This window comes from Corvus cornix, chromosome 3, assembly GCF_000738735.6.
Source record: "Corvus cornix cornix isolate S_Up_H32 chromosome 3, ASM73873v5, whole genome shotgun sequence".
Taxonomy (NCBI): Eukaryota; Metazoa; Chordata; class Aves; order Passeriformes; family Corvidae; genus Corvus; species Corvus cornix.
This window is the reverse complement of record NC_047056.1, coordinates 7,832,523-7,850,559: the sequence shown is the minus strand read 5'-3', so window position 1 is coordinate 7,850,559 and position 18,037 is coordinate 7,832,523.

The following is an 18,037-nucleotide window of genomic DNA, read 5'->3' as shown; positions in this document are numbered from 1 at the left end:
GCAATGCCACTTTGGGAAATAAATGAGATGGCAAAAGGGGCTTTTTAATGTGTTATCACCCCATGGAACTATGTTGGTCCTGGCTCAGAAATGTTGGAGTGGGCTGCACAAGCCAATTCCTTTAGCGATAGTTTGCTGGGCAAAATGTTTTCTGACATAACCACAAGATATTGAAAGGTCAAATATGGTGATGCAAATACAAAATAGCCAGAACATATGGCATGCTAATAATCATGCAGTAGGGAGAAGGAAAAGAAAGGCGTCACAATGGTCAGATTGAGCTGCACTGTGGTGAACTCCACCAGGCACAGATTCCTGCAAATTCTTTCTGGCTTCAGTCATATTTTTTTTTTTTTAGTATTATTATTCAGTATTTTTTATTTTCTTATTCCTAAATTTGATGGGTTTACCTACAAGATTAAATGCTTTAGCATGACCTAGAGATTGAAGCCACCTCAGAACCTGGGGAGGGACTTCTGGAATGGTTTAGTAAAGTGAAACTGTCTTATCAGCTTAATGAGGGAATTCTTGCTCATGAAGGCTTTTACCAGAAAAAAGCTGAAAAGAAGTATTTTATCACTGAAGAAACTGTATGGGCAACAATAAAAATGAAAATGTTGTTCTTCTTTACGTGTAGATGACTGGAAAAAGATTACAGATTTTTAAAAATAATCATCATCTCTTCTCAAATGTTGATTCTTAAAAGCTGCAGACAGGTTTTCTTAAATAATGGGCTCAAAATCTTTGTTGCTTTCTAGAAGATAACCACTGAGCTAAATAACTGCTGAGTTAATAAGTACTCTGCCTTTTAGTTTGGTTGCTCCTTTATGAGCTCCTGACTTTAATACCATTGCCTTGATAAGGAATGCTGAAGGACAGAGAAAAGACAGAGGGATCTTAAAGCACACAATAAACAGGAACCCAGGCACTGTGTCACCAGGACTGCTGTACAGCCAAGCAGAGGAAGGCAGTGTCAAGATACAACCAGGCAAACTGGCAGCTTTCAAATATGAGAGGGTCCTGGAAATGAAGAATAGAGTGGTTGTATATCCCATGACTCCAAAAATACAGGGATCTCCTACAGGAGTCTACCCCCAGATGTCTAATATTGAGGTTGCGCTGCCTTCAGTGTCAACAGTGCCAAGATTTCTCCTCTGGACTTTGGGTGCTTGAAGCAGATAATCTCTTGACTAAATTGCATATCCTCAGAGACCTTGAATCCATAACAAAATTTGGAGGAAAACATCTGTCATTTTTCTGTGTATATTGGATTGTACACTTGCTGTCTCTGAAGGATCCGTATCAATTCAGGCCATCTAGATGGTCTGTGTTGTTGAATTTGATGTCCTTTGCACAGAAGATAGCAGTAGAGATAAGATTCAATTGATATAATTGATCCAAACTTGAACTCCAAATAATTTTTTAATCCTTTGACAGCACTTTCTGTAGGACCAGATTAGCTAGTTTCTAGTCTGAGGATGAGTATCTTTGTAATGAGATATGTAATGATGCCTTTGGGGTTGAGAGAAAACCCCCCTATATAGGAGAAAGTTTCACGAAGGATGTCTGGACTTCAGGCAGCTCTCTTGAAAGCTGTTTATTGCATAGGCGAAGTTACAGCATTTCAGGGAGCAGGTATCCAGAGCCAGCCCTACAGCTGCCAGCTTCAGCTGTAGGCATACCTGAAGCTGCTTTCCATTCAAGTTACAAAGCATTATATACTTTTCTTTGCAGAGTATCTTAACACATAACAACCAATAAGCACCATACACAATACCTTTACATTTGCCTATAGCCTATCATAGCTACTACCATCACCATATTATAGTCATTATTATCCAATCACAAGAGTAAGTAAGTTACAATTTAAGCTTACAATGGAAAACTCTCAGACCTCTCTTCTTCTTCCTACATCAACATTTCTTGTTTGCCTGTGATACCTCTCTTTTTGGTAAAGACATGTTTTCTATTTACTTATGCTCTTCCTGAGACTAATTTACTTGGTGAAAAACATGTCTTTGTTTGTAGTCACATACCTTTGTCCTACTCCTAAAAATCTCCTTCCAACTCATCTCCAACCTTTGCCTTCTCAGTTACTCAGCGATCAGTGTTTCAGCAGAACATCTTTTACTCTATATCAAAACTTGCTTTCATTTCTATCTCATCCCCAGTTTCTACATTCAGAGATCTTTCTGCCAAGCCTACATACCTGTGAAACTTTCTTACCAAACCTTCATCCTCCCCAACACCCCTACTCAAAGCTCCCATTGGGTAAGGCTGCACAAGACTTTGACCTCAAACAGTAATTAAAGGTGCTTTCTTTTCTGTCAAGATATTATATCTTGTCCAAAATCAGGCTGTTAAGGGAAGGAATAGAAATGACTTGTGAATCTCTTTGTAAGGACTACAAAATACAGACAATACTTTAAATATGAACTTTACTTTTTGCTCGTTCATATTTTTATTTGAAGATTTACTTTTTCAACATTCAATCATTCTTTAAATCATTCACGGTGTCTCGTTTCAGCACACCAATAGCTATACATTTTCTCAAATGAAAATCTAGAAGAGCTTTCTAGGAACTTAAAAGTTTTCTGGAATTTGACGTTTTCAAGACGTTTTCTCAGGAACTTTATCCAGAAGAGATGAAGTCCAGATAAGTCTGTCAGTTGCTTTAAGATGCTCTGAATTAGTTCTGTCTTGCAGAAGCAGGACAGCTTCCAGCACATCTCAAGCTTGGTGATAATTTCTGGTGTGTGTAGTCAATGCATCCAAAAGCTTTCTTCCAAAATAAGCAAATGTATCCAATTTTTTTCCCCTGTAGGTTTCTTGAATGCATGTTGCTTGGATCTTGCTCTTTGTTAGCATCAAAGGCCTCTGGAGCCTTCAGTCCACGCTCCTCCAGCCCACTGCCCCCTGCTATAGAGAAGAGCCTCTTTGGGGAGTGCCATTTCATCATTTGGCCTCCTCCCTTCCTAGTTCTGCTACAGGCTCACAAACCAAGTTTGAGGACAAGCTTTGCCTGAGAACAAAGCTGAAAATTTAAAGGAAGCTGAGAAAGCATCCAGTTCTCACTAGAGGGAAACTGCGCAATTAGTTTTGTTGGAAGAGGCATCCAATCAGCTGGACATATATGGCATAAGTGTTTGGGAAGCTGGTAGCCTGACAAGCAGAACAACTCTGCTCTTGTCCAAGCTAGTGGGAAAGAGATTGGCTCATCTGTGAACAAATGCCATGGTCTGGGGGCTGTTCTCTTTTCTTTGGCTGTTTTTTTTCTTCCTGTCTTTCACTGTCGTTTTTTAAAATTACCAACAGCCTTTCTGTAAGAGAGTGCAGAAAGCACGACTGGATTTAAAGCATTTCCACTATCTGCTTCTGATTGATTCTTTTTATATTTCATAACTGACTGGAAACATGACTCTTAACAAAAAAACCCAGTCCACTCTTCAGTTCCCAGCTTTTAATGAATGGGAGATTGTTGTAGTGGGGATTCCTACAACATGTATATATAGCGAGGCCCGTGGAAAAGAAATATAAGGACCGATTCTTGATAGATGTTTCAGAGATGTTTATTTTCCAGCCGCATGGCCAGCGACTTGCTGAAGAACTGTTGCAATCACGGGACCAGAGGGTCCTTCCCACGCAGGGGAACACAAAACAACCAATGGGGAACGAGGTTGACCAGGGAGTAGGGAAACCCCGTGTGTGGGAGTGTGTTTTGTTTGGTTCAGTCCGGGTCTCCCCTTTGGGTTTCGTATTACTGTACCATCCCAGTTTATACCTTCCTGGTTTCGTGTTCATAACCCTGCTTTCTCTATTTGTCTCCTCCCAGACCCCTGCCAATCGCTCTGGCACCCCTCCCAAGCTTCTAGAAAGTTCTGGCAGGGGCGTCGAGTGATTGGTCTTGGGGGGAGGATCCCTCCCTTCCTTTCCCAAGATAGGTTCCCTTGTGTGTCCCTCATCCTGCAGACCCATCCTTCTCCTTCCCTGATTCGATGCCATTGTCATCCCTCCCCTGTCGCCAACCCCCCATAAAACCCCTGGCAGGCGCGCTCAGGGTTGTTCATTGCTGGACACCCCTGGGGGGCGAGGTCCCCTGTTCGGAGACACAATAAACCTTCCGGATTTCATCCACAATTGAGCCTGCCTCCTTCTTCCACCACCTGCCTCTATTGCCACGGTCCTGTGGAAGGACCCACGAGCCAGACCTCTGGTCTCCCGGATTCCGGAGGCTGGCCCCCGCAGCCTCCTGCGTCCAGAGCTGACCGGGCAAAGTGGGAACTGCTCCAAAAAGGATGCAGAGGCACCCGTGCCTCCCCACCAGGGCCCCTCTCCCAGGACCCCACGCCAGGGGGGAGGAACCCCAACAGGAGACAACATGCCATACTCACTTCAAGCAAAATATTTACTTTAATTACAGTTTTTCTCTTTATTGTCCAGGGCTCCTAAACAACTGCTGCAAGCTTCTCACCAAAGCCTGCAACTGAGAAAATAATTTTTTATGTTTACTAAGTTAAATCGTAACATGCTGCTCATCTTTCTAGACTTCAGGTCTTATGTAATGTTGGTGCATTATAACATGCACTCGTGATTTATAAGACTCAGGAGCCTTGGGAAATTAGCTAGAGAAGTTGTGGATGCTACATTTCTGGAAATGTTGACTGGAGGGAGCTTTGAGCATGTTGACTCAAGGAGCTTCCACCTCTAGTGGTAGGTGTGGCAGGGGCCTTGGAAATGGATGATCTTTAAGATCCCTTCCAACCCAAACCATTCTATGACTCTCTGAAAAATGTTCCAAATGGTAAATTATTTCTTGCCAGAAATGTCAGAAAGTGACAGGGGTTTTTTTTGCTATTACCACTCCCACATTTTCAGAACAAGGAGTTAATACCCTTCCCCACCAAATTAGGGCAACTGGCCTAAAATTGTAAACACAGAAAGTGTTTCACTTTTTATTGTCATTTCTGTCTGATGAGTGCTGTGCTGAGACAACTTGAAAGGAAGCACTTTTTCTCCAACAGCATGGGTACCTGTTGGGGTTTTAGTTTAGTCATAGTTTTTTTTCCTATTATAGGAATTTTTTCCCATATGCATGTTGCTAGGGGACAAATGGCTGCACTTAAGGAAGACAAAAGAGTTGCCCACTGAGAGTGGGGTGGGCCTGGCTACTCCTTTGTTTCACCTGGGTGTGGGGTCAGTTCGCTCTCAGTGTTCTTGGAGGGAGAAGCTGCTGGTTCTTTTCGGCCGTTTTTCTTTCTGCAGAGAAAGATCCCAGGACCCCCGGCCCACCTTCCCTGTCCCGCTGGAGGCTGGCCTGTGGCCGCCCTGCCCCGCCGCTGATTCGAGCCTTTGCTGCATTGTAGCTGTGCTTGCCCTGCCTGCCTAGACCTCCAGGGGGGGTTCCCCGCTTGGATACATCGCGTCTGCCACCTGGGATTTGTGCTCATCCCTGCCGTTCCAGCCTGCTGTTCCTGAAGCTCCAGCCAGACACCAGGGCCAGCCATCTGGGGTTTGTGAAGCCTTTGTTCCATCCTTCCCCGGGGTCCTGGGCCGCCAGTGCCGCGTGCTCCCCGAGCTCGCTCCGGAGCGCCCCCTACAGCCGCGGGGGAACCATCGCACCTGCCCTGCTCACTGGGAGCTGCCAGCGATCCCTGCTGGCTGCGAGCAGAACTGCACCCGAGGGGAAAGGGCCTGACAGCCGAGAAGGCTGGCACTGGGTTTGTGATTGTTTGCTGTTACTGCTATAGTGATTGTTGTTTTGTTTGACTGGTTATATATATATATATATATAATAGTAAAGAACTGTTATTCCTAATTCCCACATCTTTGCCTAAAGGCCCTTGATTTCAAAATTATAATAACTTGGAGGGAAAGGGGTTACATCTGCCACTTCAAGGGAGGCTTCTGCCTTCCTTAGCAGACACCTGTCTTTCAAAACCAAGACAGTACCAAATGTCTCCTCAGAGGTGATAGCTGCTGCTTCTGTCTTTCAGACCACAGACTCAGATGATATGAGGATTGTGACCATGCATTGCTTCTTTGGCCCCCATGCAAGGTAAAAGGTGCTTTCTCATCACATGCAGTGTGACCTCCCCTAGTCTATGCCAAAGGCAAGCTGCGACCTACCTTCCCATTTAAACTTGAGCTAGAAGAGAAAGGGTGTATGTGTGCCAGTTCTTAATGCCCAGTAGATATTTTTAAAATAATGGATATTTGGAGAGGAAGGGGGAAATCAGTTAGATGGGAAACCCTGGGCTTATGACCCTGTTTTTTCCGCACTCCAGGGCAGACATATGTGTGTCTGGAGAAATATGATGAGTGTGTATTTTAAGCTCTCCAGAAAATAGGGCCCAATGGATTGAAATAGAAATCCACTTGATTAAGGGCTGATTTAAAAATTTTGTAAATAGCAGATTAAAAATGAAATAAATCCCTTTTGGAGAGCTGATCCATTGCTTACAGATTCCCTTCCAATATTTAAAAATGCATTTAAGTGCCATTCAAGCATTCACAGAGACCAGCAGTCATACTTCGATTTTGTCACCACATTTCTGGCTGATATGGCAGAGTACACTGCAGATTCCCCCAAATAAGAGTACACTGCACATCCCCCAAAATAAGGTGAGTGAGGAGGATGGGAAGAGAGATATGGTGTTAAAAGACTAGAATGATGGGATTGAAACCTTTTTGGTCTCTGGGTGTTGGAACAGGGTGTGAAATTATCGACAACAATCAGGAAGTGTTGGCTATGTTTGATGCTTCACTTACGGCTCAATACCTAAAATGGAGAGACTGGTTTCAGAGCACATTGTAATCAATATGGCATATTTGATGAATATTGCAGCCTTAATTAGCCGTGACTCGGTTGTTTAGTGTTTACAATGAGGAAAATGATCATGTCAATGCTCTAATTCCTAAGAAGAGAATTATTGCCTTGTTTTCTGGGTTTTTTTTTTGTTTATGCATATGCATCTTTATTTCTGTGTTTGTGTATGCTCTTTGCTTTAGTGAATACGTGCTTTTGTAAGCTAAGCTTGAGAAGAATTTGTCTTTCAACTGAGATTGACAGAAAAAGCTTAATCTGCAGCAAAAACTCTTACATGTGTTTTTTTTCTTGCAGGATTGTAAAAGGAGAACAGAATACTCGTACAGAGCATGGTCATCATACTCCATACTTAGGACTTTGTATGTGTTACAATATTTTAATGCCACTATAAAATGCCACTATAAAGTGCCCTACAGCAACGTGATTGATGCGCACATGCCTCATGCCCTGAGTGGTCCTGTCACTCCTGAGGCTGTTAGATGAGCAGGGGGTGTCTTGTGGCCTCTCTAATTAGCTCACCCTCCAGCACACACAAAGGGTGCCCCAAGGAGATCTGTGCCCAGTAAAGATGTCCCTGCAGGGAGGTATGCTAATGAAATAGCATGCCGGACTGAAGTACACCTTATCATCATGGGTGCCATCAGGGCTAGGGGCAGAGTTAGATGCCCCCAATCAGAACTTCCACAAATTTCAACTGCTAAACCCCAAATAATCCTGATCAGGACAATGTGATCCAGAATCAGAAGAACACAGTATCTCCGACCCTCCCAACTGGCCACCAACAATGCTAGGTCCTTCTTAAGTATCATCCACTTTTAGAGATGCCTCTGTCAGGGAAAGTGGTAGACCTGCCTCTCCGTTTTAGAGTTCACAGAGAGGAGAGTGAGTTCCAGTTCAGAGGATTAACCAAGGCAGTGTGCCATATCACCTAATCAGGTTATCATCTATGATGTGGAGTATGATGCCTGTCTTGCAGAGCTGAAACTGGAGAGGGTGTAGATATCTGAGGGGAGCTTTGCTGCCACTGTGAGATGAAGGTGCCTCAGGACTCATCCTGGATGCACTCACATATCTATGTGGATAACCCTCTGGGTCCTACTCCACCGCAGTTACTGGGATCCAGAGGGTCCTGGAATGGCCAATGATCACCTCACCCAGGTTCAAAGATGGATATGGCTTTGCCTTGCATGAATGCCAGTAGCATTTGTAGGGACACTGTAAGAGAGCAACTGAAGAATGGACCCAGGGAGATGTACAAAGATAAATGAGCTCCTTAATCATTGGCCTTGTCCATTCTTCTGATCTTTGTGAACTATACCAGCACAGGAAGTTAATCTGTCTCAAACACCTTCAGCAGCAACCTGACCATGCTGAGATGCCCTGTCTTGTAGCAGACCTTGTCACAGTTTTTTTTTCTGTCACAAAGTTATATATGTTTGGTGCCTGACAACTAGTTACCAACCAGTTAAAATATATAAAAACCTTACCCCCTCCCTGCAGCTGTGTTTGTCTAGCTGTCCCCTACAATGAGTGCTTGCAGGGCCTCCCCTAATGTTCCCAAACCCTCAGAAAGGCATATTTCTCCCAAAGAGAATAAAAAAAAGTCAATAATCCCTGGATAACACGTAACATGAGCCTGCCTGGGGTCACTCAGCAGCAGCCAACATAAAATGCCTAAAACAAGCATCCTGAGCTTCCTGCTGGTGTCTTCTTGTCTTTGGTTTCACAGCTGAAGCTGCTAGTCCTCCACAAATTGTACCCTGCAAGAAGACCCAGAAAAGGCAAATGTAAAGCAGGAAAGAAAATGACAAAAAAATGCGCTGTTGTACCGAGAACAGCAAGAAGACGACAGGAGTCCAAGTCCAGGAATAAAATGGCACAATTTAATTAATTATAAATCCATTTATATAATTTGGTTCACAAGAGTGTCATGATACTGTTGGTCCCTTGATCAAGCACCTCTTAGAGTGATTGGTGAAATATTCAAAATATTTTCTTCAATGTACCATAATAATACTTGGAAAACAAGTTTGCAGCTGTGAGATAAAGTCTTGGTTTACAAAAACCTCAAACTGTTTCTCTGCTAGCTGCATGAGAAAGGAAAACTTCACAGGATGCTGCAGCAGCTGGAAAATTCCTCTGCTCCTAGCTTTTTAGTATCCACAAAAAAAGTTTCTAATAATTTAAATGTCAAAATTTGGGATATTCCAATTATTTCTCAGCAGAACATCAGAGCTTTTGAGTGGATCCTGTTGTTACTCAAATGTCCATCAGGCTAGTGGGGGATCTAATTAGGGGCTTTCTAATTGTGATAATGTTGCCCTGAGAAGCAGTGGTCTCTCAGAGACCACAACAATCTTTGAGGTAAGTGAAGAGAGGAACTTGACCAAAGAAAGGGGTTGTCATTCCTCCTTGAGAAACAGATGAAAAAACACTTTCCCTCCTTTCAAAATGTGGTAATCTTCACCCACAGGTTACCAGGATGGAGCCTGAAAGTGGTGAACAGTGGAGATGGGCCATGATGAAATGATGGCCACTTCCAAATACTGCTTTCATTGTAATGGCTTGAAAATCCTGTGAAGTTATGGAAGCGCTTTTTTTCCCCCTCTGACAGATTCAGACTTCAAACCAGACTTTTCAAAGAGGATTTTTTAATAAAATTGGCCATTTTCTCTTGCCTTGCCTTGCCTTGCCTTGCCTTCCCATCTCCCCTCCCCGAGTTCCAACCCATTTTCCATGGGCAGGTACACCTTCCACCAGAGTAGGTTGCTCAAAAACCCATCCAAACTTTCTTCTTGAGATATTTCTGATTTCTGCAGTTTTGATAAGAATTAAACCATCTAAATTGCCTAGTAGTTTTCTTTGCATGTATCGGTTCCTGGAGAGGCAGGAAGTTTATATTTGAATGATGGATTGGCACACCATTAGCTCTGGTTGATATGGCATCTTTAAATGAATACTGTCATCTTGCACTTAATTAGAGATGACTTAATTATTTTGCTGAGCATTTCATATCAGCATGCGTCCCTGATGAGCTATTGAGCTTCTTGCAAGGGAGAACATGGAGAAGGTGGTTGTGTTTTGTCTGTAGATATATAAAAGCAACAGAAATTTGGAAGGGAGGATGCCACTGAAGCAAAAGAGCAGAGAAGGATTGAGAAGGGTATGAGACCACAGCCTCCATAGTACTGTTGGTTAGCAGGGTAACCACAAAACAGACCTCTGTCTGATTTGTCATGGCACACAGCTCTAAAAGAAGAAGGGGTGTTTTTTAAAGGAAACAAAAATCTATTTGACCCACTTTCTTAAGTGGGAAAAAAAATAAAATAAAGGTAAGATGCTCATATGGTTAATAATTTCCTCTTCATCTATTTGATAGCATTTGTGAATGTTCTGTTTTCTCATCCTTGTGATTTGAGGATTATTTATTTTGGTCTATGAGTCTATGAGTCTAGGAGCTGCATCCCAACATAGAGCTGGGCACCAGGATAGATACCGCCAGTGCTCTTAAGCACTGTGGCCCCTGGGCCAGAGGACCAGGGGACTTTGGGCCTACCATTCACTCTGCAAGCAAGAGACTGAGCTACCCATACACCCCTAGCCCAGCACAGGCACCAGTTGGCTCCCACCTACAGTGACCTTCCCAGGCACTGGAATCCCCTATTTTGAAAGTTTGCCCAATGTGACAAGAGGAAAGGCTGGTGTTTCTCTTCCAGAAACACCAAAGCACACAAATGTGTTTTTTGCCCGAGGCAAAGAGATAAATCATCCAGCACAGAAAAAGCGCATTCAGTGCCCAGGTTCAAGCCCAGGCCACGTCCAAGGCAGCACTCGGTCCTGCTGGGGTCAGTTTAATTCCTGTACCACTTAGCAGTGCGTGTTTAGTCACAGATTCCCCAGTTGTGCAAAGACAAAGCACAGCTGAGCACTAATGAAGCATCATTTAAAAATTTTTATTGTGTAAATTAATTTCACACATAAACACTGGCACAGTACACTGGAGTGCAGCCCTTGTAAGCTCAGTAAATGCCGGCAAATTCTCTGGCTTTCTTCAGTTTGAAAATGTTTCCTTTCTCTTCCAGAAACACCAAAGCACACAAATGTGTTTTTTGCCAGAGGCAAAGAGATAAATCATCCAGCACAGAAAAAGCGCATTCAGCATAAGGATGCAGCATGGAGTCTGTGGAGCACACAGCTCCTGGGTGCAGTGGTGAGAAGTGCTATTACACCATAGCATTGCTAGCGTACTTTCTGAGGCATATTTCCCGTTTTCATTGCAGATAGCTAAAGATCTCCCTAGATACCCATTCATTATATCCAAATGAATGTTCTCTGCAGCATGGCCATATTTATTGTTAAAATTTGTTTGTGCCATTAGTCTTCACTTATTGTCTTCCTCATGGTGATCGGGAGATGTTTCTCTGCTGGGGTTGTGTAGGCAGTTTCTCTCCTTCCTGGACCACATGTCACAGGGAAAGATTCAATCTTGATATATATTGGACTAAAAACTTCTCAGAACTTAGCTCCAGAACACATTTTTTTCTTCTGCAGATCTAATGTCATGCCAGGGGGAAAAACACACTTCAAATGTACCATGGTTTCTCCTGTATAGTGTCAGTTTGACATTTGACTCCCTGGGGGCTGTTTCCTGAATACAGGGACATGTGATGATACAGACCCTCCAGTGGAGTTACTCTGACCCCTCTACATCCTTCTCGTGCTCTGTGTCAAAAAAAAATATTGTGGTAGGAGGGTTCCTCATTACTTCATGGAGCTAGAGGATTGGCTAAGGTAATTTATGTAAATAAAAGAAAATAAAATGGAGTAAAATAAAATAAAATAAAATAAAATAAAATAAAATAAATTGGGGATGCAGAGGGTGGGCCTGGGTAAGGGGATGAGCGTTGAACTGAAGACATGCAGGTTCACAGGTCAGGCATTAGCCTCTGTGCGGCCACCACTGCAAAGAGAGGTAGGAAACAAGGGACCAATGCATGTTGAGGAACAAGTTGTTTGATAAATTACTAGGCAAATTAAAACAATTATTCTACCCTTCCTATCACCTGCTTTTCAATAATGAAGTTTGATGCTAATGAAATCAGCCATCCAATTTTTCCCCAACCCATCCTGGAGGAGAAGATGTGGCAAGGCAGAATGAGGGCATCAGGGTAAAATCTAACTCCACGCATGGCTTCATCTCGTGATGCCAAATTCTCCTCTTCAGGGTTGGAGTGGGATTTTTTTAACTTCTTTTTCAGAGACATGTTTTTCACAGTGCCACCCATCTCACCCTTGTGCAACCCAGACCCAAGAAGAAAAGGAGTTCTCTGTATGTTCATAATTTTGGATAAATAAATTTAGGCTTTGGGAAAACTGGGATAAATGTAGTCATGTGTCCAGTGTTAAGAGGTTGGGGGATGCCTTGCAAAGCCATATAGTTCTTGCTGGTGATTTTGTGGTGCTGTAGAGGATTGCAGGCAGTGAACTGGCCCAAGACATATTTGCTATGTGACATATCCCTTCTTAATCCTGTCCAGGTCCCTCTGCATTCATGGAAAAAATGAAAAGCTTAACTGAAAAGAATGAGATTAAATAGATAAATAAAAAGCATGTAAAAAGCAAGGCAATAAATAAACCACTAACTCTTGCCTTTCTCCCAAGTGTTACCAATGTGTATGCAGGGACATGAAACTTGCTTGCACCACTTCTTGCACACCCTCACCCTTCAAGGTCAAGTATTCTCTCTTGAATATATGAAATATTCAGACACACACACAAACCAGAAGTATACAGAGGCTGTCAGCTTTCCTAAGTGATACAAACTTTTCCCTAATAGCAGAAATAAGAGGGACTCCACTATTTTGATTCTCAAGATTAAGAGTTTCTCGTTGATCTGGGCCAGTAATTTCAGGTTCACTTCCTAAAGAACCCAAGTTTCCAGAGTTGAAGTCCTCCCCCCTTGGCAGCAAAACCTGATTCAAAGGACGATTTTCATGGATGCCTGTCTTTTCTGATGTACTTGGCTGCTGCAGCTCATGTCCTGGAGGGAAAGCTGCGGATATTTAGCTGCAGGTGGAAGCTGGTGTTAATCAAGGGGATGCTTTTGGGCTGGAGGCAATGTGTTTATTGTGAGACTAGGAAATCATGAAGGAGAAGGAGGCAGAAGCAGGAGAGACAGTCAGGAATGCTGCGGGAATGTGATGTCTATCCTTGGAAAGAAAATGCCGTCCTGTCACCCTGCCAGCCATGGCTCCCCTGCCCATTACAGGGTGGGTTAAGTAAGCAGCAGAAGAACTCTGACAGAGATCAGAATACACAGAGGTTTTTTCATTATGTCTTTTGTTAAAAAATCTCCCTTTATGCTCGGTCACTCAAAGAAAGCCATAATTGTTTTATTATCTCTTTCCCCTTTCCTACTGTGGAAATGCACTTGGCTTTACAAGTCTCAGGAGTTGAGAGGAGACAGAGATGGGAGAGCTGACCACACAGACCCAAGGGATATTCTGGAGCATATGCTCAGCATATAAAATGGGCTGAAAAACGGGACAGTTTCAAGTTATGGTATTGACCTTCTTAAGTATTTTTACATGTAATGGACCCCTTCTTTCCTGTGGATTGCTGACCACCTGCCTGGCTATGGAAAGTGGTGAATGAATTCCTTATTTTTCTTTGCTTGTGTGCATAGTTTTTGCTTCCCTTATTAAAATGTTCTTATCTCAATCCACAAGTTTTCTGACTTTCACCCTTACAATTTTCTCCCCTATCCTGCTGGTGGGGGAGTGAGCAATTGACTGCAGGTTGCCGGGTTACTAGCATTAATATCTTGTGAAAGTGCCTGCCCACCACCTAGTGCAGTTTACCCAAGAGAACTGCATGGTGTGACCTTCACCAGTAGGGAATATATTAAAGCCAGGACATGAGTGCTTCCACCTAATTTATGCTCTGCTGCTTGTCTAGATGAGGGGCAGCAGCAGTGACCAGGGGAGAATATCTGGCACCCTAGGAGAAAAGGAGACTGACTACCAATTTCACTTTTCTTGTTAACTATTTATATATTTTTTTCATTTATTCCTGCCTGTCCCGTTCCACTATAAAAGGGGGAGCCGGGAAGGATTCTTTTGATATATTTTTCTGACGAAAAATCAAGCACAAACATGGCAATATTATATCTGAAAACCGTTTATTGAAATAAAATAATAATAAAAAAAAACCAACTAAGTGTTCTTATTTAAAAAAAAGGCCGGGGGTGGGGGAGTGGAACAGGGAAAAGGCGCAGAGAGAGAGAAAAGAGAGAAAAAGGGAAAGAAATAGGAGGCAGGGGGCAGCGTTACCACAGAACCCCGGCTATTTGACAGCATTGGTTTGGCAGACGGAGGTGCGTTTGCGAAGCTTCCGTGGCAGGCTGGGCGCGATTTTTAAAGAGCATCAGGCTGCGTGTCCCTTCCGTCGGCAGGGAACAGGCTACTGAGGTTACAGGCGCGCTCCTGGAGCAGCTGCGGTCTTTCAGCGTCGGGACGCGGTGGCTGCGGGCGCCAGTGGCTCCAGGTTGGGTGCCGCAGGGTTGTGCTCCGGGGAACACGGCGGCGGCGGTGGTCACGGCTAGATGCAAGTGGCGGCGACAGACTGGTCGTTACGAGCTGGTGCTGTAGCAAGTTGGTGCGGCGGGCAGCGCAGAAAACACAGCGGCGGCAGCGATCACGGCGGGCGAAAAACAAAACGGCGATGGCAGTCGCAGTCAAATGCCGAACGCAGGCGACGGCGACCGCGGAGCACGAGATCCTCACGGCAACAAGCCAGTTCCCGGAATTGGCACAGCATGGCGAAGCAGGCACGGGCAGGGAAACAGGACCACAGGGAAGAGGGCGCGAAGGCGGGAGCAGAAGGGGCCAAGTTGACCCTCCAAGCGACCCAAAGCACAAAAGAAAAAGACCTCGTGGTGTTGCGGCTATCTGCTTTTTAAATGCCCCCAAACTCTTCCCCCAACTCGGCTTCGCGGGGATCTGGGTACTTGCCTTCCAGAGCAAGCGTGTGTGTGTGTGTGTGTGTGTGTGTGTTTGTGTGTTTGTGTGTTTGTGTGGGTGGGTGGGGAGCTGCTCGCAGTCTAATCACGGTCGTTTTCTCTGCCTTGACTGGCTGCTGGGTGAAGCCTCTCTGGACACAGGGCGACAGTTTGGTTTTTTTTTTTTAATAGGAATTTTCTTCACCTCATTTGTGACGTATGTTGAGGCATATATATTGGTCCCTCTCACTGCTATTTATTTATTTATTAGTCAAGGACATTTGGTAGATCTCCTTGACAGACAACAGCTCTATTTTGTACCCAGCATAACCTGTGCTAATTCAAAAGATTGACTGTAATTTCCAGCCACTCTCTTTGTTTCTATGATCTGTATTTGTTTGCCCTTCTCTTCTCATGCTTGCAGACTGTAAGATGCTTTACCCCAAAGGAGAAACAAGAAATTTTTAAGTCATGCTCCCTTACCAACAATGATGAATATGGCCCAAGGTGCAGATGCCCAACAAGTGGGAAGGTGCTAAATGCAACAAGGGAAAATGCATCCTCTTGACAGGCAACTGAGCCTGTGGCACTGACTGCTCTGCAGAAGCAGTGAGGAAAACAATTTAACAGGATTTAGCATAAATAGCTTCAAATTTTGGTTATTTATGTGGAGATAAGGTGTATAAAGGGATACAGTCATATACTACATGCTTGTTTGGCTTTTTCTGTGTAAGAAGTGTGGGAGAGAAGAAACATCTCCTGACTTTCTGAGATCCTGCCCTTGTCTCTCTTGGGTTCTTCCATCCTATCACTGCCTCTGCTGGATGCAGGCATCTCAGTCTTCTCCCTTACCAGGCCCAGAGTTGATGTGTGCAATGATGTAATTTTATCCAGGTTTTGGGACTGTTCTTTTTGCTGCTCCTCTCTTAGCTCTCCTGTGTTGAGGCTCATGTGAGGGAGTGATGCTGGCCTGAATCACTAGAACTGGTGCTCACTGATGTCCTGTGTTGTGTATGTTGCTTTCCCTACTCTGTCTCCCTTTGTTTAATATTAGGGCTGCAGATCCCTGCATCTCTTTGCTTTCTATAGTTTTGTATGAAGATGTACCTTTCCACAGCTGCCAAGGACACATCCTGCTTCTGCTTGGCCTGTTCATAGCAAGGGTGTCTTTGGGTGGTTTGTTTAATGATTGACAGTACTTCAGCCATCTTTGTTTATGGTTTACCAGAACCAAGGGTTGCTCCTGACCCCTCTTAAGTTTCCTGGATTTTTCATGCTCTACATTACAGACAGGTTGTAAAAGCAGAACGAGGTAAATCAAATAATACAATTGGGTCTTTCTTTGGTATGAGGTGCTGTCAGAGACTGAAAATAGTTCATGTCTCAAGCATTGATATAAAGTTCTACTCATTATAAAGAAGCTACAACTGAAGAAGCCTCCAAGAGTGGGATTTTGAACTGGAAGTCAAACTGTTGGTTAGATAGAGGGAAACACATTGTTCAATCATTTCAGGCTGAGGGAAAGGTGTGCATCCACAAAAGGCCAAAGCCACCAGCTGCAACTATCCCCAGCTGAGTTTGGGGTGGGGGAAGAGCACAGCTCACATAAGCCAGGTTTACACAGACTCCCCCCAAATGAGGGGGGAGGAGGAGGTTTTGGGTGCATGGTGCAACCTCTGGTGAGAGGCAATAAAGACCCATCCTCTGTTACACAAACTGGCCCAGATGTGGAACCCCCAACCCCACAGGCCACATCCACGGCACTTTCACGTGAGAGGCTTGGCCCCACAGGACTGCACGTGATGCAACAGACCCAGAGTCTGCTGTGAGAGACTGGCCCGCACCCCAGGGGGACATGGCCAGACATGCCTACCTAGTCTGAGCATATACACCCATTGGACTCTGTGCCTTTTGGGGGAACCTTCACCACCAAGAGACCAGCTGGATAGGATCATTGAACATCGTTGGGATCCATGGAGTGGTGATATTTTCCTTATTCTGTCCCTGTCAATCTTTCTGTCCCCCCACCTATTTTCTACTTCTTTCTTCCTTTCTTTCTCTCTCTCTCTCTCTCTCTCATATTTACCATCAAATAAAACCCTTACTATTGTCACTGGCATATGGTCTCGTTTGCACCTTAATTTGGGCAGAGGCATTTCTAAGAACCTTAGGACTGGATCATAACAGGTGCTGCACCTTAACTGAAACAAGTGCTTTGTTTAAGGCTGGTTTTAGTTTAAGCTGATTGTAGACAGTGAGTATTGGGTTGTGTTGACGGAGTGTCTGCGAGATAGGCTTCTCTTTTCATATTGGCTTGAATAAGGTGCCAGCTACCAGAAGCTCAGGCTCACAATGAGGACCAGAGGATCATGGCAGCCCAGCATCACAGAGGCAGCCCAGGATTTGCAGATGTCTTTGGGACATCATCTCTTCTGAGTAGGTCCCTGGGGATAGGGGGCTTAAGAGGGGTGTGCTCTGTAGCAGTGGTAGACCAAAACAGGCATTTGCTGCCTACAACCCCTTCCTAACTCCCCAGGGGAGCTTCTGCTTTCCTATGGCACTATTATTCTTTTAGACATTTTTGGGAAGGCACCAAGCCCAAAAGCATAACCCATCTTTAAGTCTTTTCCTCGAGGTTCAGCAATGCAAGTCAGAGTTTTAGCAGAAGTAGTTTCCATTGCTTGACATACAAAGCCAGTCATTGCAGGGAAGGTCTAGCAGGTTGTCTCTGCCAGTAGAAAAAAAAAAAGACTCATGAATTGGGTAATTCTGCTGAAGCAAAGGAGGCAATGCTTTATCTCCGTCCTATTCTCTCCATCCACAGCAAGGCTAAAACAGCAGGAGGCATTTTCATTGCTCACAGCTCCATATCTCTTTTTGGCTAAATAAAAGTAGTTTTGTGTTGTGGTTTTGGTTTTTTTTTTTTAAATGTTTGGGTTTTGTTTATTTGTTTTTGCTTATTTTTGGTTTTGTTTGTTTGGGTTTTAAAATTGTGTTTTCTCTTTGGGGTCACACTGCTGGGGCTGCCACGTGCTCTCCACAGCTGGATCAAAGTCTCTGTCTGCCACTGTCTATCATTGCCTCCTCTTCCCAAGCACACAGCTATATCCCCATCTTCCTCCCCCTCCAATTCTCCAGCATCCTGCTGAAAAGTTGGCCTGAACTTTGGACAATGGCTGTTCTTTCAGAGCCTTTGGCTCTGACATAGGATT